Source organism: Gordionus sp. m RMFG-2023, chromosome 2 (genome assembly GCF_954871325.1).
Source record: "Gordionus sp. m RMFG-2023 chromosome 2, tfGorSpeb1-WG-v2, whole genome shotgun sequence".
In the NCBI taxonomy this organism is placed as follows: Eukaryota; Metazoa; Nematomorpha; class Gordioida; order Chordodea; family Parachordodidae; genus Gordionus; species Gordionus sp. m RMFG-2023.
Genome location: NC_088776.1, coordinates 58,835,742 through 58,844,434, shown reverse-complemented (window position 1 = coordinate 58,844,434; position 8,693 = coordinate 58,835,742).

Below are 8,693 nucleotides of genomic sequence, written 5' to 3'. Positions count from 1 at the left end.
ACGATTTCGGAAAATTAGTTGCACTACAAATGATAAACTTTATAATAATTTCTTTTGTATTTGGTAAAAATATTGTTTTTAAATTGTCATAAAACAAAAAAGGAATTTTATGATATTCTCATTACTCTATTTAAGTGGCTTTTATAATTGCATATATATTCAATAATATTTTTTTAAACTAAATTTTAAAGTATAACAATCATTTTTTTTAATAGGATTGATTTGATTTTAAAGAGTGTTGTTATTTCAAATTATAAATGAAATGATTTTGAGGGATGAATATAAATTTAAAAGTTATAGAAAAAATTGTCATTGATAAACCTTTCTAACTCTTTTTGTTTTTTCTAAATTTAGAGAAATCAGTATGATACATTTTTATGAGGGCTTATAAAAAACTATGGATTGGTATCTAATTATCAGAATTTTATTAGGGAAAATAATGCTTTGCAGACCATAAATATATAAATTAAACAATTAATCTATTTTTTGGTTTATTAAAACGTCAATTTAAAACTTGATAATTGTGATATCTTTTCTTTAAATTTATCTATCTAAATTTTTAAAGAATATTATACCCCTAATATTCCAACTGATTTAGAAAGATGTTTAGATACAAAAATAAGGTAATCTAGCAGAAAAATAAGTATAAAAATCCCGCAAAATTTTTGGCTTCATTTTTATGTATGTTAAATTTATGTTTTAAATAAATCAACCATTTTTAAGTGGCAGTTGTGACTCTCGTTACAGGTGAGTAATGTGAAGCTATTCCCCTGGAGAAACTCGATGGCTGATCTCCAAATTTAGGGAAGGGTTATCTTTAAAAAAAAAAGTCTAATACTTCAATATTCTCGAAAGATCTGTAGGACCCTCAAGCGTGTTAAAGTTGATATTATCAGGGCCGTAGCAACAAGGGAAGGGGGCAGCCTTAGTTATTCTATAATTAAATCTAAATGAAAATTCAACAAAATATTTTTCGACAAAAATTATTTATTTAAATTATACAAATTAATAAATGAGTTGTGAAAACCTGAGCATAATTATTCGTTATATTTTATTTTGTGGAGAAATTCAAGAAAATTTAATAGGAATCAACAATTTAGAATATTTTTCAGCTGAAAGCCTTACTAATTGTATTTTAAAACAACCAAATGGATTAAATATTAATTCATCGAATATAATAAGCCAGGTATATGTTGGTATAATCGTCATGTCTAGTAGAAATGGAGAAGTATAAACCCAGCTTCTAATAAAATTATTTTAAAAAAGTGCCTTATATACATTTCTACAATCTCGAGTTGCATCTTGTGTTTGAAAATTGGTGTAATAAGTTATAATTTCTAATTTTTTTTAAAATTATCTTGTCCTTGATCTGTCTCATTATACATGTTAGTGTCAATGTGTTTTTTCGGGCTATATTTTTTCAACACTTTAAATCATTTTTTGTGCGAGTTCTTTACTGATTTTACCTGAAATGCATTCCAGCATGTTTAAATATATATATCTTATGAATTGTGGTCAACTTTACCCGATTTATTTATAATTTATACGAAAAATTTATGGAAAAAAAAACTAATATAAATTATATTAGGTTTAAAAGTTCATTGCAAAATTTCTGAAATTCATAGGGTAGGTATTCTAAACATGATGGAACATATTTTCGAAAATTTTAATGAAATAGATTAATATATAAAAACCCATAAAAAAAAAATTAATTAAATGGATGAATGTTTTATATTGTTTCCAAAATATTAAATATGAATATTATTTTAAAGAATGACAAATTATATAAATTTATATAAAGAATTTATTATAATACTTTTAGATTTATCAGAGATAAAATATTATTAATAATAAGCATAATTAGATGTTCACACTTTGAATATTTTCAAAATATTATTGTATTTTATAATATTCACAATTTACTCTACCGGCGAAATAACTTATATAATACTTTAACTTTTATAGCTATATTAGGGGGGGAGACAGAGCGACAAATCCCCCCCCCCAAGTCAAAAAATGCAGATGCCGGATATATTTTTGGAAAATAATATTATTTATTATTTTGTAATTTTTAGTGGCGTAATATTTATCTATCATTTTCAAATTTTTAGTCAAATAATAATTATCTCTAAAACTCATTCTATAACAGGGAGAAAGAAATTGCAAGTTTGTTCAACGAGATAGAGTCTTCGCCATCAAGCAGTAACAACTTTTATGGAGTTAGAAGAGCCGATTAATTGCTATTACTGTATCAGAATGGCCTGAATGAAATATTTCCCCAGAAGCAAGAAAATTATTGGATTCTGTGTTTATTCCAAATTATATGTCTCAGAATGTATTAATTAATTATACAACTATAATTAATACTTTTCAAAAACATGACATTGACTTGATTAAGAAGATGAAAATAGCGAAGAGCATTTTATTAGAACTCAAGGAAATTAGGGCTAATTTTTATGAAGAATTTCATATTTTATATGTAATTGTTGAGTCAAAAGCAGAGCTATACGTGTTTAATATTTGTCTCCCTCTAGTTGCAGCAAGGCAAGCTCATCGTTAAAACATTAATATAGGATCATTAGAAGAGTATTATAAAACAAATGTCCCCTCCCTTAGATACATTTATAACCCAAATAAATGAATGGTTTTTATCATGCAGCACTTACCAATCTGCAGATATTCCACAAAAGCTTTACCAACCTTTTTCAGATAATGATAGAAAAAAAAATATTTGTTAGATTTTTATCATAAAGTTGTAAAAATATCTTATGATGCCTTATTAGCTGAATAACTATGTTTATAAAATTGACTATGGTTGATATAGCCCCAAAAAATGCTATGGATGCTTTGCATTTCAAACATATTTGAGATTATATTCCCAATGTATTAAAAGGATTTATATATATTAGCAACTCTTCCCATTAGTAAACTAATGAGAGAACATTCGTTTTTTTAAGAAGAATAGAGCCCTGCAGATGTACCTTTTTCAGGGCACGGCTCGGATTTTTTTTAAAATCAAATTCAGGCCCGCTTCGGCTTTTTTTTAAATAAAATTTTTAGGCCCAGCCTGGATTTTTTTAAAATAAATTATATTTCATTTTGATTTTTATAGCTAATAGTAACGATTTCAACCCGTCTCGGGTATATTTAAAAAATTAAAATACGGTCCGGCCCCTAGTCTCTGAAAAAACATACCAAGAAATACAACTTCTGAAAGTAGATTGAAAAGTTTGGGACGACAAGCAAGAATGAGATAATAGAAAAATTAGCTAAATCCCAACGAAGATTGGATTTTACATGTAAATATATAACATACAAAATACAATTATTCCCTAAGTATACCTGAAACGAATTATTTGTTATAAGATATTCGATTCAATTTGATTCGATTCATATTTTAAGATTACGAATAACAAAACTATTCGATTCGAAAATTCGAATCAATTCGAATAAGGAAAATATATTATTCGTCGAATAATTTTTTATCTATTATTCGATCGAATTATTCGAGATTATTCGATTAAAATAATTTATATTAATAAATATCGAAAAATAATCATATATTATTAGTAGGAATTATTTGCAATTATTCCTATTTAATAAAATTTCCTAGGAATAATGAAGAAACATTTTATATTTCTAAATGTTGTTAACGGCTGTTTTTATTCGAAAAATTCATAATTCAAAATTAACTTCCGAAAATTGTTTTATGATGGACGAAGAAAGTATTTATTTATAGTAATTTATAACACATATACAATTATAAATAACTAGTAGCTATCCCGTCAAGAATTACGGGCGAGCCAGATATTTCTCACTCCTTTGTTTGGTGATGGAGAAATCATAAATTTGACTTTTTGCAGAAACTTTGTATTTAAAAAATTTATTGTTGGTATATTTGTCTGCTACATGATATGAATATTATATTGATTTTTCTACATTATATATAAATATACTATATATGTATGCTTCTATATTATCTTACTAATAAAATTTGTTTGTCTTTTATCCATAGTTAAATTTTACAAAATAAATTTAGTATGCTATCTTTTTTAATTTACGGTTAAATAAAATTTTCGAATTGAATCGAATATTCGACGAATCGAATACGAATAATACAATTAATTAATTCGATTCGTATTTTTGTAGGTCTATTCCTAAGTAACTTTTTGTGTATTAATTTATATTTCCAACATTTAAATTTTTTATATATATAAATTTTAAAGGCTCACAAAATTCTAATTTCTATTTTGGGTCATTTAAATGATTCATATAGTGGTTATATTCCTTTATATTTTATAATTCACATTTATTATAGTTTTTCTATACCGCCAGTTATATCTGTTTAATATTTTTAAATTCACATTTATTTTATAGTTTTTTATATGGCGGTTTATACTCATAATATTTTTATAATTCACATTAAATTTAAATTATCAGAAATAGTTATAAGTTCTAATAAATTTATGCTTGATATTTTTAAAAAACAATAATATTTCTTAAAAAATTTTATTATCCCCCCCCCCCCGACCAAGTTGCTGCAAGCGCCTGGATATGTTTAGATCTTAGATTAATACTTAAAATTATAATTTTTTAAAATTTAATTAAAGAATTTTTTTTTAATAATATTACTAGGTAAAAACATATTTTAAATCATAGAATGATATTTTTATGGTAACTAACTTTTTAAATTATTTATTTTATATTTAAAAATAAATAACGCCAAGCTGCGGATTGAATTTTATTGAATTATTTATTTTAATATTTTTTTTAAATAAATATGTAAAAATATTCAAACCATGTATTAATAGATAAAATGAAATATAATTAATAATTTAAGTTATTCTATTATGAAATATATCTTGTAATTTAATTTTTATAACTTTTTTATGTAAAAATTACTGGTAGTACATTTAATTTTATCAAATTCTTAGGACTTAAAGTCTAGTTATAAGTTTTTGATAAAATATAGTTCACAAAGCCACTTGGTTTGATAATTAATTGGCACTGCCATTATATTTTATTATTCAAAATAATTATAAAATTTTTTTCATGCTACCCATGTTAGATTTTTAAATAAAAAAAATGAAACCATTATTAATCTTTACTATGATTTTAAATAACAAATAAAAGTTGTGAATTTTTCAACCCACCCGACAATTCATAGTTTAAATATTTTTCTTAATCAGCCCACCCTCCGACCCGTTCTTAACCCTCACACCAGGCCAGCCACTAGATGGTCGAGCAAACTAAAAACCAATGCAGACCACTAGTTCAAATAACACATTTATTTATTATAGATTTTAATACAACTGGTATTTTTTTATTTTTTTTAACAATAGAATCATTAAAATCATAGTGATTTCAGATATAAAATTATTACATAAAGTTTACTCGATAAAGATATGTAGGTTTAGACAAATACTTAGCTAAAAGCAGTTCCCGTGACAGTATTATATTTTTATAAGAAATATATTTTGAGTTTTTTAAGATTTAGAATATTTTTGGACTATAAAATCTTAATTGGAGGTCGGCAATGGCTGGGGTTTTAGCCAAAAAGCCAGCTCACTTGTTGATTCAAAATTCTTTAATCCGCCCACTCACAATTTTTCTTAAAAAAATTTACCCGCCCATCAGCACATTTATCGATAAATTATGTTTACACGCTTCGTCTAATGCTTAAAAAATAAAATTAAGGCTGGTTTAGCTTTTTATTCATTCATTTACATGTAATTAAACATATATAATATGCAATATCATGAAATGAAACTATTAATTTTTTTAACTCGTCCGCCACCGACCTAATGTTGAAAATAATTTATAAAATCCGACCACTCCCGTCCGATGAATGCGTGGGTGGCCGAGCTAACCCACCCAATGCAGACCTCTAATCTAAATAATGCAAATCATATTGCACCGATAATAACATTTATTGTACATATAAAATCAGGCATATTGCAAATCTAGTTTCCCAACAAAGGATTTAGTTAAATATATTAAAAGAATGATATAATTTTTAAACGAATAAATATCATTCGAAAGTTTCTTCTAGTTAAATTTGCATCAACAATTCTATAAATGAAATCTATAATAAAAAAACCTAAAATTTATTGTTTCTCGTATTTATCCTAATTGAGTCGTTTTTTAAAAGCGGCTAACTCATTATTTTAGTAAGAAATTTCTGTTGCCATTACTTTTTATATACATGCGTAAAATTATATATTTATGCTTTGAGCCCAGTAAAAAATTTTCAGCTTGATTGTTTGACAATAAAGATTATAGCTAGTATATAAATATAGATCGACGAATATTTATAAGTTTTTATATTTTTTTTATCTAATATATATTCCACCTAAAAGCATAATGTTCGTGCTTAAGAATATTATCGGACAAAATTTTAAAAACAGTTAGATCTTAGGAGAGATGCTACTAATTAGGAATTAAAAATTTTATATTTATGAACCCCCCCCCCCTATCTCTCCATCCTTTTTCTTTTTGGAAATAATAATAAATATTCTTAACTTTTCGTTGCACAGGTACGACTATGCAGACCCCCAGTCATTTTAAAAACGTTATTGCTTAAAATTATTTCGATATTTTTGTTTGAATCTTTATAAATAGCTTAACATTTTTAGGTATAGTATATGTGTGCAAAATTAAATTTGATTTTGTAAAGAGGTTCGTGAGTTATAAGGTTTTTTTTAAAATCATTGGGTATGCTGCATAAACTCTACCTGGTCATTGTAACTTTTTTTTCATCTGTTTGACATTGATCTGTGATAATATTCTCAAGCACGAATATTATGCTTATAGTAGTTTGTGGTATGCATTTTAGATAAAAAAATATATAAACACGATTTTAAAAATAAATATTGGTCGATCTATATTTATATGCAAGCTATAATGTTGTCAAAGGTTCAAGGTTGGAGAAATTTTAATTTATGTGTTGATTTTTTTTTTATCATCGAAGAATTTAGCACCTACCCAAAATATTTTGATTTGAGGGACTAATAAAAATCTTCTTAAAACCAATTTTTTTATATTTTTAACTTACGGATAGCAAAAAATTAAATAATTCCACATGAAGTAGACTTCTGTGCACTAATTGTCATTTTTCGAACATAGTTCTTTGAATAATTCTAAATTTCTTGCAAAAATCATACCTTTTAATATGGCGGGCGACGAGGCGGAACCTAAGCATAAAATAGTTATTATCGGATTGATCCTCAAGTAATTTCGAATAAGTTATCATTGCCAAAGATAAAATATAAATTTGAATTAGATTTAAGTGGTAGAAAGTATATTGGGGTCTAACAAGCTCCACTAACACTCATTTTATATCATAAATGTTTGCAAAAATTATAAATTAAGATAGTTAAAAATTTGCTAAAAATTAATTGTCATATAAGGATTTTCCAAATTTGATATATAATAGTTAAATATTTCAAAATATTTTTAGCATATAGATTGACAATTTAAGATCTAAGGATAAATTTATATAACATACACCTCATTTACTAGATTTTACGGTTTTAGAGCCTTTTTCTAATATCGAACTTTTTACTAGGCTAAAAAAAGAAATTTGTAAAAATTTATTTACCTCGTAGATTAAAATAGAATGACAGTGATAACTTATTACTAGACCTCAATTTTCTATTGGGCTCAAAACATAAATTTATATTTTTATTCAATATTTCTACATAACAAGAAATTATAGAAATTAATGGCAATAGAAATCTTTCTATGAAACCAAAAGTTTTATAAAATCTTTATAGTATTGAAAACGTTTAACTAGCCTCATAACAAAGTTTTTTAAAAAATTTTATATTTTAATTTTCCTCGTGGTATGAAATAGTATAGCAATGTCAATTTAATACCTTTAGAACTTCCTTCCATTGTCATGAACCTTTTACTGTGCTCAAAACATAAATATATACTATTTTATATTTCTAAATTTTACGCTTAGGTTAAAAAATAATGACAGAATTTCATTATAAACCCAAATGTTTTAAAACATGTTTTAATATCAAAAATCTTTAATTTGATTTAATCTAAATTTTATAAATTTTTAATAATATTTTATTCTTTGTAGAATAAAATATAAATACGGTGACAATTTATTTCTTCTAAAGGTTTTAGAACATAGAACATATTTCAAGTATCAAAAGATTTTAAATAAGCCTAAAACAAAGTTTTAAAAAATTTCATAATATTTTTTCCCTCATGGAATAAAATATAATGGCCGTGTCAATTTATTATTACTTGGAACATTTTTATATCAAAAACTACATCGATTAATACAAACTAGATCCTATGGGTCCGCTCACGAGGCCCATTAGGTCGGGTCTGATCTATGGCTAAATGGGTTGGCTCGATTTTAAGGTCGTTTTTCGCCTCAAACCTTGTTTTGTTTTCGACTAAGCTGACCCGACCTAGTAATTAACAAGGTTGTTAAAAGGCTCGTTTTAGACCGATTTTTAAAACGGATAGCTCAATATTTTATCCAAAATAATATTCCTCAAGCCTAAAGATTTTTCTCATAGATGACACAAAGGTTTGAACATCTATTAGCGAAATCTCGAGGCTTACAGTTATTCAATATTTTTTGACTAGAATATTTAATTCGCTCTTTTTAAAAATCGTCTAAAATCAAGCCGTTTAACAATACTAATATTATGTGTACCTGTTATTAA